General features: G+C 45.0%; 1 protein-coding gene across 31 annotated transcripts in view; it reads right to left on the reverse strand.

Moving 5' to 3' along the window:
• Positions 1–18357, reverse strand: part of LOC110494414 (forkhead box protein P4) — a 160568-nt gene extending 142211 nt beyond the window's left edge. For 19 of the 31 annotated variants that reach the window (XM_036950472.2, XM_036950465.2, XM_090205835.1 and 16 more), the window contains exon 1: positions 17714–18314. The gene's annotated coding sequence lies outside the window, so the exon portion shown is untranslated. Of the gene's footprint in view, positions 1–17713 lie in introns of all 31 variants that reach the window. The other 12 variants (XM_090205838.1, XM_090205834.1, XM_090205817.1 and 9 more) reach the window with 3 other exon arrangements.
• Positions 18358–19747: the final 1390 nt, after the last annotated feature.

The raw sequence follows: 19747 nt of genomic DNA on the forward strand, positions 1-19747 counted from the left end.
TTAACCAGTTACCATTTGACTAAGTTGATTAAAAAATTGATTATTCGTCTATTTCTTTTAGGACTTTCTTAATCAAAATCTAACATCCTTGAAAAATTAATTCGAAGGAGCTCTTATCAGTTAATTAAATCAGGTTGGAAGTCATTTTTCTGCGCGGCGTGATTAGGGCCCGCTCTGTTCTCCTCTGTTCAGACACCATGACGCGAGAGGAAACTTCTCACTGGCTCATCAAACATGCACAACCAGAAGAATAGAATTTCTTTAAAGGGACGTCTTTTTTCTTCTTCTCCAAACCTCTGCCTTTCTGATAAATGGTACTATACCCAATAGATCTCTCTTTCTCCTCAACACATTCTCATTAACGTCCAGAAAAAAATAAAAAGAGAGGGGAGGGGAGAGAGTAAGAGAAAAGAGAGGGGAGGGGAGAGAGTAAGAGAAAAGAGAGGGGGGGAGAGAGTAAGAGAAAAGAGAGGAGGGGGGAGAGAGTAAGAGAAAAGAGAGGGGAGAGGAGAGAGTAAGAGAAAAGAGAGGGGGGGGAGAGAGTAAGAGAAAAGTGAGGGGGGGGAGAGAGTAAGAGAAACGAGAGGGGAGAGGAGGGGAGAGAGTAAGAGAAAAGAGAGGGGAGGGGAGGGGAGAGAGTAAGAGAAAAGAGAGGGGAGAGGAGGGGAGAGAGTAAGAGAAAAGAGAGGGGAGGGGAGGGGAGAGAGTAAGAGAAAAGAGAGGGGAGGGGAGAGAGTAAGAGAAAAGAGAGGGGAGAGGAGGGGAGAGAGTAAGAGAAAAGAGAGAGGAGAGGAGGGGAGAGAGTAAGACAAAAGAGAGGGGAGAGGAGGGGAGAGAGTAAGAGAAAAGAGGGGAGGGGAGGAGAGAGAGTAAGAGAAAAGAGAGAGGAGGGGAGGAGAGAGAGTAAGAGAAAATAGAGGGGAGGGGAGGAGAGGAGAGAGTGTAAGATAAAAGAGAGGGGAGGGGAGGGGAGGAGAGAGAGTAAGAGAAAAGAGAGGGGAGGGGAGGGGAGGGGAGGAGAGAGAGTAAGAGAAAAGAGAGGGGAGGGGAGGGGAGGGGAGGGGAGGGGAGGAGAGAGAGAGTAAGAGAAAAGAGAGGGGAGGGGAGGAGAGAGAGTAAGAGAAAAGAGAGGGGAGGGGAGGAGAGAGAGTAAGAGAAAAGAGAGGGGAGGGGAGGGGAGAGAGTAAGAGAAAAGAGAGAGGAGGGGAGGGGAGAGAGTAAGAGAAAAGAGAGGGGAGGGGAGGGAGTAAGAGAAAAGAGAGGGGAGAGCAGGGGAGAGAGTAAGAGAAAAGAGGGGAGGGGAGAGAGTAAGAGAAAAGAGAGGGGAGAAAAAAGGGTCAGAGGGGGAAGAGAGAGAGAACCAGGGAGAATGAGAGAGATGGAGAGAGAACGGACCTGGGGTAGAGAGAAAGAAACAATGTGATAGAGACATGGAGACAGGATAGGTAAAAAAGAATGACAGAGGAAGATAGGGAGCGAGGGAAAAGGGAAAGATGGATAGAGAGAGGGGGCTTGGTTTGAGAACATTGAGGGTTTAAACACACACACACCGGATGACAGCCTTGGGTAGGCCTGACAGACTAAACATGTACATCTGGAGCTAAAACCAGAGCTACTGTTTCTACAGACACACAATATCTCATGTCCTACTCCTAACATTTAAACACAACTTTATCATGTCCTACTCCTAACATTTGAACACAGCTTTATCATGTCCCTTTCCTAACATTTAAACACAGGTTCATCATGTCCTACTCCTAACATTTAAACACAGCTTTATCATGTCCTACTCCTAACATTTAAACACAGCTTTATCATGTCCTACTCCTAACATTTAAACACAGCTTTATCATATCCTACTCCTAACATTTAAACACAGCTTTATCATGTCCTACTCCTAACATTTAAACACAGCTTCATCATGTCCTACTAACATTTAAACACAGCTTTATCATGTCCTACTCCTAACATTTAAACACAGCTTTATCATGTCCTACTCCTAACATTTAAACACAGCTTTATCATGTCCTACTCCTAACATTTAAACACAGCTTTATCATGTCCTACTCCTAACATTTAAACACAGGTTCATTATGTCCTACTCCTAACATTTAAACACAGGTTCATTATGTCCTACTCCTAACACTTAAACACAGCTTTATCATGTCCTACTCCTAACATTTAAACACAGGTTCATTATGTCCTACTCCTAACACTTAAACACAGCTTTATCATGTCCTACTCCTAACATTTAAACACAGCTTTATCATGTCCTACTCCTAACATTTAAACACAACTTCATCATGTCCTACTCCTAACATTTAAACACAGCTTTATCATGTCCTACTCCTAACATTTAAACACAGCTTTATCATGTCCTACTCCTAACATTTAAACACAGGTTCATCATGTCCTACTCCTAACATTTAAACACAGCTTTATCATGTCCTACTCCTAACATTTAAACACAGCTTTATCATGTCCTACTCCTAACATTTAAACACAACTTCATCATGTCCTACTCCTAACATTTAAACACAGCTTTATCATGTCCTACTCCTAACATTTAAACACAGCTTTATCATGTCCTACTCCTAACATTTAAACACAACTTCATCATGTCCTACTCCTAACATTTAAACACTTCATCGGAGTGTTTCTGTATGCTTGTTTCTCCCTCAGCTGCGGTGGTGAAGCCAATGAGATAATGAATCACACACACATCCCATATCTCATGTCATCTCAGAAGAGAAAAACCAAACTGGATGGAGAGAATGAGACAAAGAGAGAAAGAGAGAGAGGTAGTCCACTCAGCACTCCCATCAGTGGAGTATAAGTCTCTGTGCATCAGGCTGCAGCTGGCCTCTCCAGCCTCTCCAGTAGCCAGCAGAGCAGAACAGAACAGATATACTGCCCTCCACACATCTGTCCATCCAACGCTCCTCAGGGAGGGAGAGAGAGCGGGAGGGGGGGGTAACTGAAAGTAAGGATGAGAGGGACATGGAGAGGGAAAGATGAGAGAAAAATGGAAAGCCAAGAAGAAAAAGAGAGAAATAGTTGCAGAGGGGATGAGATAGGAGAGAGAGTGAGGGTGGGAGTGCGAGGAAGCTTGAGAGAGAGAGAGAGAGAGAGAGAAGGAGAGAGATGCTAAGAGAGAATGTTAGTTGGTAAATCACTGTGATTGAGTAATGAATTGAATGATTGGAGCTTGGCTGATTAAGTTGCAGAGGATGCCCATTCTCCATCAACCAATCAACACGCTCCCTCATCATCCAATCAACACGCTCGGTTGGCCCTGTAGCAGTCACCTCATGGCGTTTTATTCCATTCTCCCCTCTTTCCTTCATTCTGTCTTTCCTCCCTCCCTCACTACATGTCATCCTGTCTTCAGCGTAGCCGCAGTAGTCTTACTCAGTGGGAGAGAGAATTCTCAAAGCCACAATTACCGCAAAGAACTATCAATTTCCCCTTCAATTAACCATGTGGGGAGAAAGGGAGAGAGGAATGGAGGGGGGAAGAAGAGAGATTCAAATTTGAGACACAGCATTGTACCTCCTCGGTCCCCCTGGCGGTGCAGTAATAAATGAGGGGCCGAGGCGGAGGAGAGGGGAGAGAGGGTGAGGGGGAAGTGTAACACATCCTCAGTGGTGAACTTGACCCCAGTGCAGGGGGTCAAAGTGGTTACGGTAGAACCAGAGCCCCATCCCCATTACAGCTGAATACAGGCCGGCACAGGCAACTAATGCTAATGCCCACTATATGCTAATAAAGAAGATGGTGGGAGGAGTCTCAAACCACAGCCCAGAGCTGCTGAAAGTGCTCTTCCCTGGGAGATGGAGAGAGGGAATAGGGGGTGAAGGAGAGAAAGGGAAATGGAGAGCAAGGGGTAAAAAAGATAGGAGAAAGAGATGGTAGGGAATGTGAGAGAAAGGGGGAGAGGACGATGGATAGAGAGAAAAGGGGAAGGAGAGGAGGAGAGGAAAAAGGGAAAGGTCTGTTTTTATGACATGAAGAGGGTGTGTGTCTGGGGTTGTGGTTGTTCAGCCGAGCCTTGGCTAACAGCGCTCACCCCGGAATGACAGGGCATGTCTGCACCCCAACCCCTATATCCCTCCCTCTCTCCCCCTCTCGCCCCCTCTCTAAGCTGAGCTCCCTGGGGAGGGATCCCAAACCAAAACCAGCCTTCAGCAAAGTTCTGCAGGCAAACTTTCACAAAGCTCCCGAATGCTTGCCTTTCTGCCTGCCCGCCTGGCGACAGAGATGCATGCCAGGGTTTCAACGCAGCCCACCCTCCATCTCCCCCTCCTCTTCTACTGCCCTCTACTCTCAGAAGCTTATGGGCTGTTTGCTGCTGACCTTTCAGATGAAGGGAAACAAGCGGAACCCAGAAACTGCCAATGAGTGATACAGGTTGCATACAGGCTTGTCGACCTTCGCTAAGCTAGCGTATGCAGTCCTGCCGTTGACGGGAGAGAGCACGGGCATTGTCCCACTTGTTTTGCCAAGAGTCAATGGCTGCTTTTCAACTGGGTAATAAATGTTGCTAGTCCTTGAAGAAAAAAAAATATTTGTGTTTTCTCCATTACTTGCTGATTGTAAATACTTCAAACGAAAAACCTCACATAGGAATAAAATATGAGAGAAAGAAAAAAATATGAAAAAACAGATGGAGAAAAAGGAAATCTAAATCTGTTTAACAGTCATAATGTCGTTTTCATCCAAAGATTTCAAAAGCATTTTTCCCTTTGTGTTTCGTTTCACCTGGGAGCACTATTCTTCAATTCATCCAATGAACGTGTTGGCTAACTAACAGAACACACTATTCAAACATCATATTAAAGTGTCTCTCAATAGATGCATTTAAGCCTCTACTTCATCAATACATACATTTGGCCACATATTTCATTAAATTGAAAAACACTGAAAACATGCTCGTCACTGAGTTGTGAACCAAATGCAATTATTTAAGCATAAAAGGCCGGTGCTCAAGCTTTTTAAATGTGATTTCTATACCTAAGGAAGGTCAAATGTTTTATTGCATCCAATTTACATACCACGGACACTTATTCTCTAATCTATTCAGTACTGATGGACATGGATGTGTAAATAGAGTAACAATTCAACAGCTTTTTTAATGGATGTGTTAAACAGAGTCTAATAATTGAACAGCTTTTTGATTTGAATGAATTTTTTTCATCACATTCACCAAGCATTTCAGACATTTAACCTTTAGGGCAAGAATACATTCTAAACATTGATTAAATAAAATGGCATCATCATATGTATGGACACAACTTGTAAGAAAAGCTGTTCATGAAGAAGTATCGATCGTCCTTGCATTATAAAGCCTTGTCATCTGAATGAACTGGAGTAGAATAGAACATGTCTATTAAAATGTATCTTAATAAGGATAAATCCTGCACATGAATTCAGATGACAGTTCCCTTCTAATGAAGGGCTTGAATGTACAGTATGTTGAGAGCCAGTAGAGGAGAGCAGAGAGGAGAGCAGAGAGGAGAGCAGAGAGGAGAGCAGAGAAGAGAGCAGAGAGGAGAGCAGAGAGGAGAGCAGAGAGGAAATCAGAGAGGAGAGAAGAGAGGAGAGCAGAGAGGAGAGCAGAGAAGAGAGCAGAGAGGAGAGCAGAGAGGAGAGCAGAGAGGAAATCAGAGAGGAGAGCAGAGAGGAGAGCAGAGAAGAGAGCAGAGAGGAGAGCAGAGAGGAGAGCAGAGAGGAGAGCAGAGAGGAGAGCAGAGAGGAGAGCAGAGAGGAGAGCAGAGAGGAAAGCAGAGAGGAAAGCAGAGAGGAGAGCAGAGAGGAGAGCAGAGAAGAGAGCAGAGCAGAGAGGAGAGCAGAGAAGAGAGCAGAGAGGAGAGCAGAGAGGAGAGCAGAGAGGAGAGCAGAGAGGAGAGCAGAGGAGAGCAGAGAGGAGAGCAGAGAGGAGAGCAGAGAAGATGGTTCATTTGAGAAGGCAGCCGTGTCTTTACCTCCCGTGCCAGAGAGAGAGGGGGGGAAGAGAGAGAAAGAGAGTGAGAGAGAGTGTGTGAGAGAAAGAGAGAGAGAGAGTGTGAGAGAGTGAGAGAGAGAGAGAGAGAGAGAGAGAGAGAGAGAGAGAGAGAGAGAGAGAGGAGGAAAGGTTTGTGGATGTAATGAGAGATGAGGACAAGAGGAGAGGATAAGAGGAGAGGAAGGGAAACGCGGTGTGTTAAGAGGAAGAGGGGACGAGGAGAGGAGGCCACTACAGAGCGACTACGTTTGAGCTCTGACAGAGAAAAGAGCACTTAGACTGCTCGCAACAACCGTGCACTGAAACGAAGAGATCCTCAATAGTACACACAGAATGTGTGTGTGTGTGTGAGTCACAAGAGTAGCCTTTTGAGTGACAGAGAAGCACATATGTACAGACATGTCTGTCTGACAACCGACGAAGGGAAAGAAAGGGGGATGAGAAAAGAAAAACGATTAAATGAGAGAGAAAAATGAACTGGACGCGCAGCTAGATGCCGTGCCTCCGTGGAAGACATTCTGTAGGAAAAATAAAAGCCTTTCCTCTCCTTTTCATCCTCAATCTACCAATACTGCTATCTTTCAACACCGTATAGCATATAACCACAATTATGAGTCTGTCAGTCTTAACAGAAAATGCCATTGTTGTTTTTAAACTCACTTTTTTCAGAGTTTTCACTGTACCATGCAGGGAGTGTATTTTAGAGGTGGATGAGGTGTTTTGTAGAAATAGTCTTTCCCCTCTACAACATCTTTTAGATTCATTGTTAGAAATTATCAGATTGCATTTTCTGTTTTATTTCTCTACAAAAACCAAACTATTTCTAGGTGTTATTTTGAACACTGCTTATAAAAGATCAATACTAAATTGCAGATTTAGGATCAGGGGTAAAAAAACACACTTTTAGATAGTACTCCTTATTTCATCTTCCTTCTTCTCCTAAACACTATCTCCTTTTTCCACCCTTCGTTCTTTTCTCTACTCTGTGTCACCCCTGACCAGTGGTCTCAGCCGGCTTCAGACCGCCGTGGTTACCAAGTCCAGCGCCACAAAACTCTTTCTCTTCTCTTTGTCTTTTTAAAGAGTCTGTATAATACACTGTGTGATGGAGAGAGAGAGGAGTCCTGGACAGCAGAGGTAATCTGACAGGATTAAGCTGCTTCTTTCCCCCGGAAAGACGGGATGGGAGAGGAGAGGAAGAAAGAGGGGAGAAAGAGAGGAGGCCGAGTTTAAATCCCTCTACAAATGTCAGACATCGAACAGTGACCGGGGGGCACAGGAACACACCTGCGCGCATACACATAGAAAGATACACACAAAACGGATCACACACACACCTGCCATATCGCACTGGACCACCACGGACCGGCAAAGACTCCTCTTTCTGAGGAGGGAGGGATGTGTGGGGAAGGAGGGAGAGGGGATTACACAATTATTCAGATAACAGCTGGGGATCATTTAGTAGCAGATGTCCCTCGGTCAACAATGTCCGCCCCACCGCGCGCACACACACACACACACACGGGTTACAACACCAGCCGAACACAGCCCGAGAACAAAAGCCAGTCATAATCGATGGATACAAGCACTCATGCAAACACAAACACACAATGTTCTGAGATTTGCTTTACAAAAATACTATTTTTTTCTTTCTCTTTTTTTTGTGGATGACTAGTTTAAGGATGACAATCTATTTGATGATAATATGATATGTTTTTTTTAAAGATGAAATATTCTTGAAAAATCATTTGAATACACATGTTTGTATCTAAAAAGTCCATGGAATGACACGTGAATAGTTATCATAGGGAGAGCGGCAACCTGTTTCTCCTTCCTTTACCTGAGGAACACACATACACACACACGCACACACACGCACGCACGCACGCACACACACACACACACACACGCACACAAGCACGCATGCACACGCACGCACACACGCACACACACACACACACACACACGCACGCACGCACGCATGCACGCACACACACACACACACACACACACACACACACACACTCACATACAGATGATCCCGCTGCATCCTTCCTTAAGCCCCTGCCTCTGTGTCTCTGTGTGATCTAAAGACTCTCGTAGCTGCCGTGCTATTCTCCTATCTGTTTCTCTCCTTCTCCCTCCCTTTCCACTGCTTGAAAGGGCACACACAGGGCTTCAGAGTCCTCACTCCCTATTGGGCAAAGCCACTTCACCTCGAGAACTACAGAGAGAAAGAGAGAGAGAGAGGACCTTTGAGTCTCATAACCATATAATACATATAAACATTTCATGACAAATAAAGTGAAAAACACAAACAAATATATTTTAAAAAGATACATATTTTTTCCCAAAATCATCAAGACAACATACTTTTTATTTCTCTCCAAAATGTCACGAGTCAGAAAAGTCAACGCAGTCAGTTAATGCCATATGAATACATAAGCAAGGGAATGGATGGGGGGAGGGAGGGAGGGAGGGAGGGAGGGAGGGAGGGAGGGAGGGAGGGAGGGAGGGAGGGAGGGAGGGAGGGAGGGAGGGAGGGAGGGAGGGAGGGAGGGAGGGAGGGAGGGAGGGAGGGAGGGAGGGAGGTTATCAGGGAGGGAGGGAGGGAGGGAGGGAGGGAGGGAGGGAGGGAGGGAGGGAGGTTATCAGGGAGGGAGGGAGTGAGGGAGGGAGGGGTAGCTGTCAATCCGTCATCCCTAGCAGCACATTGTGATTTGGGATAACACTGGTTAACAGATCTCTCTGTCTGTGGGTATATATCCAGCGCCCTGCCCGCCGCAGCCTTTTTCTCATGCTAATGGTTGAAGTAGTTATCATGTGTCCCCCATCACTAATACCATAAAGGAGCAGCGTTCGCCAGCCTCTCTGCAGCGTTAGCCAGCAGCACCCCCATACTTTAGGGATTAGTCAATATAATGAGATGCATTTATACGCTTGTTACTTTTGTGGTCAACGGGTAGGAGGGAATGGGACAGGGTTATGGAGAGGTTTTAGTTCGTTCCTTCATACCTCTTTACAATATAACATACACACACATTACCAAGGAGCCAAACTGAACACCATATACAACTATTGAACACAAACAAACGAAACACACAGTAACTTGCAAACTTTCCTATACTTTTAAACCTCAAAACCAAAACACAGCTTTGGCTTTGTGATGAGGGGGGGGGGGGGCAAGCATCATTATCGTCAAACACAAATCTATGCTAAACCACTGAAGACACTCGTTCACTGACACTCGTTTAGTGACACCGTTTTCCTGCCGCTGGGGAGCGTTCAGGGCTGAGTGTGAATCTGTGTCTGCTCCTCCTCCCGCTTAAACCTTCTTGGAGTGGGAATCTCTCTCTCCGTGCTTCAGCGGCTCCAGAGCTCGCCAGGCGGATTTCGGCTGCCGAGGAGCGAGGAGCCTTTAAGGCGTGGAACGCTCCTTTACAAGCAGGCGGTTTATGCAGAGTTAAAGTTGCGTTCAGGGCCGTGCAGCTGTCCCCCATGCATCACTATAACCCTTTAATGAACGCATTAAAAAGAGTGACAGAAAGTTAGTCCCATTGTTGTTTGAAACCAGGCTTTGCTGTGATCTGTTCCCTCGGCAGCTGTTTGATTGACAGGTGGGCTGTCAGGTTGGCAAAGAGGGATGAGATACACCAACGGCTCTCTTATGAACCCTTATGAAGGGTCAAGGTTGAGGGAGAGGCAGGTTGTGAATGGGGAGACAGATAAGACAGGTTCTGAGGGTGAGGGGTGGAGGGGTTGAGGGGGAGACAGAGTGTGTGTGTGTGTGTGTGTGTGTGTGTGTGTGGGGGGGGGGGGGGGGTATGGACTGAAGGAAAATCCATAACACAAATACAGCTGTCAGACGGAATGCAAAGCCAGCCCAGTAATCAGTCTGGCTGGCCAGACCTATTTATGAGGATTCCATACCACACAAACACACCCGCACACCACACATACACACATTCTGTCAAATGAACAAATCACCAACACACCATCTCTCACCCAAACTTTCTCTCATGCACACAACCCCCCCTCATGCCCTATTTATCTACTTCCACAGTCTGTCCATCCATGTCAAATCTCTAAGGTGGCCAAGATGAGTGTACATCACAGTCAGCAGACTGCCAGCTAGCTCCATCCCCACCCAGACACAGACAGGCCGTGCTCAGGTTTTAGAGGTTTATTGCCATAGTGCTTCCTTGTCACAGATTATTGGACTTGTCCCATTTGACTAAAACGCTACATCCACCTCAACCTCTTAGTCCTTTTTCCTGTTCCAGTTTCAGTTCCAGTCATCTCCCTCTCTAGCTCACTGCCCCAACCCTACCCCTTCCCCAAGCCTACACCCTGGTCCTGCTCACTGCTCACTGCCCAAACCCTACCCCTTCCCCAAGCCTACACCCTGGTCCTGCTCACTGCTCACTGCCCCAACCCTACCCCTTCCCCAAGCCTACACCCTGGTCCTAATCACAGCCCTACCCCTTCCCCAAGCCTACACCCTGGTCCTGCTCACTGCTCACTGCCCCAACCCTACCCCTTCCCCAAGCCTACACCCTGGTCCTGCTCACTGCCCCAACCCAACCCCTTCCCCAAGCCTACACCCTGGTCCTGCTCACTGCCACAACCCTACCCCTTCCCCAAGCCTACACCCTGGTCCTAATCACAGCCCTACCCCTTCCCCAAGCCTACACCCTGGTCCTAATCACAGCCCTACCCTTCCCCAAGCCTACACCCTGGTCCTGCTCACAGCCCTACCCTTCCCCAAGCCTACACCCTGGTCCTGCTCACAGCCCTACCTCTTCCCCAAGCCTACACCCTGGTCCTGCTCACAGCCCTACCCCTTCCCCAAGCCTACACCCTGGTCCTGCTCACAGCCCTACCTCTTCCCCGAACCTACACCAGCCCCGGTCCTTCTCACTGCTCCAGACCCATCTTCAGCCAAAGGTCCAAGCCCCGGCCAGTCCCCTTTTTCCTCTCTCGCTGGGTCCCTCCATCACTCTCGCCATCTCCAGTCTCTCCAGTAATGGGTCATAAAACTGGCCTGTGGCTGCCAAGCTCTCTCAGGAGACACTGATCTAATGCTTCCACACATAATGACCCACGCCTGCCTGCCTGCTACACACATACTGTCATTTCCGTCCTCTTCTCTCTCTCTTTCAGTCTCTTCCTCCATCTATGTCTCTCTCCCATTCCCCAGGCCCATAGGAAGTAGTCACTTCCTCTCTCTGTGCTGCAGGGTCGCTCCCTCCCACATCCATCAGCTCTTAACAGACTCACATTATGACTCTAACTCTCTATCAAGCTCTCCATGTTCTCTCTCCCTCTCTCCTTCTATGTTCTCTCATTCTCGCTTCGTCTCTCTTCTACACTCAGACCTCTTCTGCATCACCATAAAATCTGCCCATGGCATCACGACTCTTCTATCTCCCCTTTTCTCTTTTCATTCTCCCACTTTCTTCTGTCTTTCTTCGGACTAGTGATGCTGTCTCAGTCTGATTCTGCTGGCTTTACTTTCCCCAACCCACGGGTCAGCATTTGGCACACAAACACACAGACACATGCACAGAGAAATATTCAGGCCTCCCGTTCTTCCCCATAACAGGTTCAATTAGAACCACATGTGTAATCACGGTTCAGACTAAGGTAATGTGGCAGGGGCTCAACACTCACATCAATCACCTCCCTGATGACCACAGCCAGCAAAACACTACACTCTCATCACCAGCTAGCTAGCTCCACACACAAAACAAACGATCAAACTCCAACCTTTCAATTCCTAATAGAATATATATATTTTTTAAATGAAAACACATTCTCCTCACTTTTAGGCTAGCTCCCAAAAAACAACCAACGTATCAGTCATGAACTGTAGAGGCAACCATTTCATTTGTCATTTTTCCACAGAATCAGTTTTAATGGAAGCGCCGTGATGGAGGCAAATATAGGGATATCGACTGGGTCAAATCCTACACATACCTGTGTCATGTATCGCTGGCTTTACACCTCTCTTCAAAAACACTTTGTAGCAGCAGATAAGCCACTCAACCAATGGCAGGAGAGGTTTCGTGTACATGGGGATAGAGAGTTGGATGGACAGAGCGAGTCCAGAGAAAAGTGTTCAGTATTAGCAACTCTCGGGACATTAAAAACTTCACACACACTACTGTCCATCTCACTTGACTAGAGCCCATATGAATTTAGAATGGCACTCTCTCACACACTCACACAAACACACTCTCTCACACACTCACACAAACACACTCTCTCACACACTCACACAAACACACTCTCTCACACACTCACACAAACACACTCACAGGTGGGTACTCAAGGTAAGAACACTTATAGTATGTTTATGGACCACCATAATAATGTTGCTGTGGAAGGTTTTGAAGCGGTGAGATATTATAGTAAAACAGTCAACACAGTTGTATAATTTGATAGTATAGTAAAGTAGCCACATATTAGTATGTTTACTGTCCGCCTTCTGACGATCTGGAACATGTTCTAGTCACACCCAGGCTCTGACATACGCCCTGTTAAAACCCTGACTACAGCCCCCCCCCCCCCCCCCCCACACACACCCAGGCTCTGACATACACCCTGTTAAAACCCTGACTACAGCCCCCCCTCCCCCCACACCCAGACTCTGACATACACCCTGTTAAAACCCTGACTACAGCCCCCCCTCCCCCCACACCCAGACTCTGACATACACCCTGTTAAAACCCTGACTACAGCCCCCCCTCCCCCCACACCCAGGCTCTGACATACGCCCTGTTAAAACCCTGACTACAGCCCCCCCTCCCCCCACACCCAGACTCTGACATACACCCTGTTAAAACCCTGACTACAGCCCCCCCTCCCCTCACACCCAGGCTCTGACATACACCCTGTTAAAACCCTGACTACAGCCCCCCCTCCCCCCACACCCAGACTCTGACATACACCCTGTTAAAACCCTGACTACAGCCCCCCCTCCCCCCACACCCAGGCTCTGACATACACCCTGTTAAAACCCTGACTACAGCCCCCCCTCCCCCCACACCCAGACTCTGACATACACCCTGTTAAAACCCTGACTACAGCCCCCCCTCCCCTCACACCCAGACTCTGACATACACCCTGTTAAAACCCTGACTACAGCCCCCCCTCCCCCCACACCCAGACTCTGACATACACCCTGTTAAAACCCTGACTACAGCCCCCCCTCCCCCCACACCCAGACTCTGACATACACCCTGTTAAAACCCTGACTACAGCCCCCCCTCCCCCCACACCCAGGCTCTGACATACGCCCTGTTAAAACCCTGACTACAGCCCCCCCTCCCCCCACACCCAGACTCTGACATACTCCCTGTTAAAACCCTGACTACAGCCCCCCCCCCCCCCCCCACCACACCCAGGCTCTGACATACGCCCTGTTAAAACCCTGACTACAGCCCCCCCTCCCCTCACACCCAGACTCTGACATACGCCCTGTTAAAACCCTGACTACAGCCCCCCCCCCCCCACACACACACACACACACACACACACACGCACACACACACACACACACACACACACACACACATGCTTAACTACAACCAAAACATGTTCAAACACACATAATCATTGTCTATCTGTTCCACCCTGATAGTGTCATCTAATCACTTTGTCTATCTGTTCCACCCTGATAGTGTCATCTAATCACTATTACTGGTGTGTTCTTTTTCACTAAATCACTACTGAAACTACAGACACTATTCAGGAAACAGTGAGCAGACTTTTGCTTTCCTTTTACTAAATACACCATGATAGAAAGTACAAAAACATTTTACACACTACACAGATAGAAGAAATATATTCTTCACGACACAGAAAATTCTGCAATATCAGGAACTCAACAAATCAGAAGAGAAAATGTGTGAGAAAAAGACGGCCAGGACAAATTCAACAACAGGACATGAAAAACACTCAGCTGCAGAGGATAATCATTTTTAAAAAGTGTCTGATTCTACCGTCTGCAGCTGAACACACACACACACACAACAGCAGACAGAGCGGCAAGAGAGTCAGCCTTTTTCTGACACCTAGCTTCCTGCCTGTGTCCACTTCATTTCCAAATCACTTCTTTTGCCTCTCAAATACCCTCTCTTTTCTTTCATTATATTCTTTCTTTTTCTCAAAATTCTAATTTTCTCAAACTGCTTTTCTCACATATTCTTTATTATTATACTCTTCTTATCTAAAATATTCTTATTTTTCTTAGAGAGCAAATAGATAGAAAAGTAATAAAGTACTTTTAGTACATCTAATTTCCTAAGAATTACTAGGCAACTACCATCTTAAATAGAGTGGAAAATGTCCCCCTCTCCTTTTCTCCCATGCATGCAGAGAGGAGAGACCTTCACTGCTCCAGTCCAGCCAAATAGCAGGTTCTGTATGACTGTTTGAGCTGAGGCGCTTCAATAATGATAATAGAGTCATTCAAACACTTCTATCTCAAGCCACTTGAAATGATGTCATATCTTCAGTATATGTGGCCCATGCAGGAATAAAACCGCAACTCTGGAATGACAATTATCAAGCTCCATCCAACTGAGCCATCACAACCAGGTTCTCCTCCGTCTTAAAGACTGGTGTGGATCTCTACAGCACATAACACACAGAGAACACACTGCGGAGAGAGCTTCATGCTCTCCCTCATCATCAACTCTAAAGCTATTCCAAAGAAGGAATCAGTTCAGTTGACTTTTCCCAACACTTTGGTTATGAGCAGAGTAAAATAAAAGTAGAAAAGCACAAACAAATAGAATAACACAATCAGAAAGATTAAATTAGGTCAATTAAATTAAAATACAATCTGGACATACCTAAAGGAGGTGAACTGCTTTTAGTCAAATATAAAACGTTTTAAAATACCCTTTTTAAAAAGTGCCTGGTTTTAATTAATTAGTTATTAGGCCTATTCATTTTGGTTATTCAGTTGGAAATTCCCTTCAATTTCTTATATTCTTAAGGAATAAAAACTGGAAACTTATTTTATAAATAACCCTCTGATCTCGTCAGAGAAGAAAATCAGACCGGATGTGTTTGTGAACAATTAAAAGACAACTTGAACGGCAATCCTGAAGTTCTACGGGTGTGAATATATTTTATGCCACCACACATACCACCAACCAAATCCATGTTTTCCCGCCTGGCAGGAGAGTTATTACACGGCTATAAAATGTGAAATACAGCTCTTTCATTCCAGCTAAATATTCTATTAAACCTCCATCAGTGGTGCAATTAAAACTGTGTCACCGTCGCGTTGCGGAAATGCCACCGGTGGCACGCTCAGCCTCGGAGAGAAGGACAGGGGGACAGGAGCCACAAAACAACAGGGGACAAGGAGAGAGGGAGGGAGGGAGAGAGCGAGGCAGGGGGAACACACTAAATAAAATTAATTATGCCAAATGCGCCCCAGCGTCCATCAATCAAGAGGAAATAACGGCCATGTCAGCGCGCGCCCATATGATCTGCCTTTTTCTTTTTAATGTCAGACAGACCGACAGCACCGCGCTGCAACCAACAGCAATTAATTGTCATTTCATTTCTCCCTCCATCCCTCCATCGTGCGGGACATCACTCCGTCTGACATGCGGGACTGTCCCAGATGAAGGCTGATATTTAGTCTAGAGCGCTCAGGGACGGTGATTTAGGGAGATTTATGGGTGTGCTCAAATGTAGAAAATCAACCGCAACAAGGTAGGCGGTGGTGTCTGACAACTTCTAGGCCTACATAGACTTGTTTGAGACAGTGAAATTATTTTAAAATTAATTCTAAATGTATTGATTTAGTAGAAAGCAGATTTCGAAATGATTGAAATTATTTTGTAGGAAATTATAAAACAAACAAAAAATTGCATAACAGGATATGATGAATGAATTAATGTTAGTGAACAAATCCCTAAACGCTGCACTCTCAAATGTCTCCTCACAAAAGCTCAGCTTAAAAGTTTTAAATGAATAGGCTATTTGTTCTTGTGCGTCCGACTATTCTGTTGATTTGGCCTACAGCACCCGCTTGCCTAATTTTCAACATATGTATAACTTTTTTAAATTTGTGGATAACATTTGTATTCATATTCCCAATAGGTCTACATTTAATAAGCGTCAGTTGCTTAATACAGATTTTCATAAATAAATATAATAAAGATTGTGAGAACGTTTGTCTATCCTTTGTCTTTGGAGTTATAGGCTACAATTATTCCTACCTATAAAAAAAAATGAAGAAGTTATTCTAATAACGGTAATAACGGAATCCTTTCTGCTTTTCATGCATTTGGCTTTTATATCTGATGTCAAATTATTCCGACTGTCGGTATAGCCGATTCTGATAAATAGATTATGCATGATTAATAACCGATAATTATCAACGTGTTAAATTATTCCTATGCACTTCATGCCAACTTTGATTTTGAAGCACAATTTCACGTAGGCCTATCACTAGCAGTAGGCCTATAACCTATTGTTTGATAAACGGAAACAATAACAATAATCTGCTGTTTCAGTAGCCTTCTATTACATTTGATCCAATTGTGATTAAAATAAGAGGGACACTATCATAAAGACCGTGAGACCAACTGTCCATAGGCTACCATCCAAGTCAGGAAATTACAAGCCCAATAGCTGCAGACAGAACAGTTTAAAAGAGGACTGGTAAACTATTTGATTTAAAAGTTTTTCCGTGAAAACGAAATATTTGAGCAAATATTTACATTTAGGCCTATTAGTCTTATTGTGTAAATTAAATCTAAAATAAGCAAAAGGCCTAATATTTGGCTAAATGCGAGCCCTTAATATACATGTTTCATTCAAAATTCAACGATCCGAGATCGATTAAGGCCTCATTCGGTGTGTGGTGAACCGGCATTCAATGATCAGAAGGAATTCAAAACGATGGCCGAATGGGTGTGTAAAATTAACACCAGTTATTGGAGGGGCGTTTATAATCAGTTATTTCCAATTGACTCTTTTAGCGTTCGGGCGGCTGAGCACCTCCGTGCTTTTCTTAATTTCAGTCAAATTCACTCCGGATATCTTTGCATCTTTGTCTGAAAAGTTTTTGTTGTTTAATGAGCGAGCGTTTGTGAACCTGACACCTTCCATAAGCCGCGAGGCAGCACGCTGCCGCTGCCCTTCAGTCTACAACTCTTAGGCTATTTCATACCTAAAGTAAAGAAATAAAAAGCAATTCACTAATAAAGTATATGGATTTCATATTAAAACTGAAATATGTTATTTTGATAGCACGTGTTTATCTAGGGGAGAGGCCGCGAGAAAATCGCTAGTGTGTCCTTGCCATTTTCAACGAACTTTTTCTATTGTAGATTATGAAAAACGGCTTCATAGTGTATGGTCTGAAAAGTGGCTGATCTACCGTTTCATGTGTAGACTATAGTGGATGCCAGCCTTGCTGAAACTCACATTATACAATAATAGCCTAGTCACTAACCTAACTTAATCGATATTTGGTTGTTATTGGTTTATGTTGAAAACAATGACAGCCGCAAACAAGTCCAATTGTTGCAGTGTTCTGATTCAATAACACGCGCGCACACTTTCACTTTTGGAGAAACACACGCACAGAGAAAGTGAGAGAGAGAGAGAGAGAGAGAGAGAGAGAGGAGAAGAGAGGAAAAGTAGACGGAAGAATATGTAGATAAGTGTATCAACCTGTTCTTGAATTCTGAAGAAGTCAACTTTCACACCAGTGGTTGGACCATGTGGACAGCCCCGTTTCAGCTCAGCGCAACACCACCCGACGAGTCCACTCTCGGCGACCAAGACGCAAACCAAACAGAACTAAAACTGATCAATCTTGGGATCTAAGATTGGTATCGCAGGACCATTACGTTCAACTACAACCGTGTTCGTTATAATTAGTCCGTCCTTGCTTCCTTTCTTTCCCTTTTGTTGTGCGTCCTCTCTCTCTCTCTCGGAGTGGGCACTGTAGTGAAGTCAGAACAATACTAGACTAGCTAGTTTCACTAACTCACACACAGGCTGCATGCGCAGCCCTCCGGGAAGTTGATGGAGAGAAAGCACGGAGCTTTTCGGGCTGTTCGTGGCCTCCCCTTACTCTGTTTTGATCCCGCTATCTCGCTGTTATTCAGATCCTAACCCCTCCACAAGTCCCAATGACGATACTCGATTCAGTTTTTGGCATCCCGTCTGTCGCTCGCTCGTTCGCTGGTAAATCAGTGATGAATTACTCGGGTTGTGTGTTGGTTGAGGATATGTTGGGGGACAGTTTGCTCTCTACCGTAATGCCTCTAAAATAGGTGCGCGTTCACATCTCGCCGTGACTCACTAGTGGCGGAGCATAATAAGAAAACACTGCACATGAAGGCAGCCAGTGCGAGGTGCCAGACTGCTATGTGTAAGTGCGTGTGCGCGTGCGTGCGTGTGAGCGCCTCGCCTGGTGAAGGCACTGATCTTTTGACCTCTGCATCGCGGCTGAGTTTGTCTATTGTGGAGCCAAGCAGCAACAGATGTTCCTCTATACAGAGAGAAACCTTGGAAACTGTTAACAACAAAGTACTCTCTAAACAACAACGTCATTATTTTATTTTATTTGATAGAGTTACATAAGATTAATGAGATTCAATATTTGAAGGCCAAGTTTCACTTGACTCCTCCTGAACTATTTCCTAGTTTAGTGCTTTCATTTGTTAATTGACATAATCTGGGTCAAGAAAAAATGTCAGGAAGACTGACTCAGGAGCTGTTTAAAGAGTGACTGCCCCTATAAACCAACAAATCTCTTTGAAAACGGTCAATGTGGTATCGATAAGAGTCTGAAAAAAATGTATTTTAGTGTCAAAATCGACTACAAAGTTTAAATAGAAAATGTTTGGTTATAAAGTCAGTCTTGTCAAAAGTCAGAGTTTGGAACCTGAGTGTGTCAATGGGTAAATGAAGGTTGGGTTTGGACTACAATTATGTCAACAATTCATGCCCCCTTTTCCCTATTGACTTCTCTAGGGTAGTGGGCAGCATTTGGAATTTTGGATGAAAAGTGTGCCCAAATTAAACTGCCTTCTACTCAGGCCCAGAAGATGGGATATGCATATAATTAGTAGATTTGGATAGAAAACACTCTAAAGTTTCCAAAACGGTTAAAAATTATGCCTGTGAGTATAACAGAACTGATTTGGCAGGCGAAAACCTGAGAAAAATCCATTCAGGAAGTAGGTTTTTACGGATATAAAGAGAGACTTTATCGAACAAAAGGAACATTTATTGAATAAATTAATGTCTTCTGAGTGCAACCATATGAAGATCATCAAAGGTAAGGGATTAATTTGATCTCTATTTCTGACTTGTGTAACTCTTCTACTTGGCTGGTTACTGTTTGTAATGATTTGTCTGCTGGGCTATGTTCTCAAATAATTGTAAGGTATGTTTTCGCCGTAAAGCATTTTTGAAATCTGACACCGTGGTTGGATTCACAAGAAGTTAATATTTTAACCTATGTTAAATAGTTGTATTTTTTCTGAATTTTTATAATGAGTATTTCTGTATTTGAATTTGGCGCTCTGCAATCTCACTGGATGTTGGCCAGCTGGGACGCTAGCGTCCCAAATACCCTAGAGAGGTTAACTGGTGTTTTCTGGGAAAGACTGGGCGAATTTGCTTTGCATGGGTGGGCGGAGATCCTTAGTAGGATCAATGGAATGGTCGAAAATGAGCCAACCCCACACACCC

Source organism: Oncorhynchus mykiss, chromosome 17 (assembly GCF_057628025.1).
Source record: "Oncorhynchus mykiss isolate SJ-2025 chromosome 17, ASM5762802v1, whole genome shotgun sequence".
Classification (NCBI taxonomy): Eukaryota; Metazoa; Chordata; class Actinopteri; order Salmoniformes; family Salmonidae; genus Oncorhynchus; species Oncorhynchus mykiss.